Here is an 856-nt window from a genome sequence, read left to right as displayed (position 1 = left end):
CAGAGGTGCTGACTTTGAGAGTTCCCGGGGGTTGCTTGACCCCTGCTCTGCCTCAAGCCCTGCCCCCAAGCCCCCACCCCTGTCCATTCTCTTCCTCTCCCCACTCCTCCAGCATCCTGGATTACTGACAGGCGGGAGGCGCTGAAGGAGAAGAGGAGGAGTTGTCAGCCAGGCCTGCTAGCAGGTGGGAGGTAGAGGTGCGGAGCTGGATGCCAGTGCTTGCTGGACACCTATTTTTTTTTTCTGTTGGTGCTGCAGCCCCATAGCATCTATGGAGTCGGCACCTCTGGCTGCACTGACTCGGCTCCTTTCACACTCTAGAGAGAGAAGCAGCAGACAGGGTTATGGCTGATCTATGGGGCACTAGGTGAGTGGCAGAGGCTTCAGGTGCTGAGAGTTTGCCTGACACCTTGGGGACACAGTGTGAGGTGGTGTCCCAGGGATCTCTATGAAAGGAGCAGAACAGGATTTATTTGGGGGTGGGGAGAGAATTGAGAGTGTCTCAGGGGTTTGTACAGAGGTATTGCCCAGGTTAGAGACTGGCTAAAACACCAGCCTCGCTGCGAGCAGGATTCAAACCTGCGCAGGGAAACCCTATTAGATTTCAACTCCAACACCTTAACCACTCGGCCATCACAGCTGTGAGCACAACACTAGCCTCGTGCCCGAGAAACTAGTAAATAATCACAATGCCCAGTCTTGAAGTCATCTGAAATCCAGAATTCACACAGCAAACCTGGCTCCCAAAGCACAGAGGGGATTTGGAGTTTGTTCTCTTTGCTTAGCCATGTGCAGTCGCACAGAGAGCGCTTTTAAAAGTCTCCCCTCCCACAGAGCAGGAATGGGAAATGATTCT

The 856-nt window shown here is 53.5% G+C and overlaps 1 non-coding gene across 1 annotated transcript; it reads right to left on the bottom strand.

The window, feature by feature from the left end:
• Nucleotides 1-558: 558 nt before the first annotated feature.
• TRNAS-UGA lies at nucleotides 559-640 on the bottom strand. Its single transcript has one exon. It is a non-coding gene; the product is annotated as a tRNA-Ser (tRNA).
• Nucleotides 641-856: the final 216 nt, after the last annotated feature.

Source organism: Terrapene carolina, unplaced genomic scaffold, assembly GCF_002925995.2.
Source record: "Terrapene carolina triunguis isolate 2854851 unplaced genomic scaffold, T_m_triunguis-2.0 Scaffold7650, whole genome shotgun sequence".
Classification (NCBI taxonomy): domain Eukaryota; kingdom Metazoa; phylum Chordata; order Testudines; family Emydidae; genus Terrapene; species Terrapene triunguis.
This window is presented reverse-complemented; position numbering and strand designations above follow the sequence as displayed.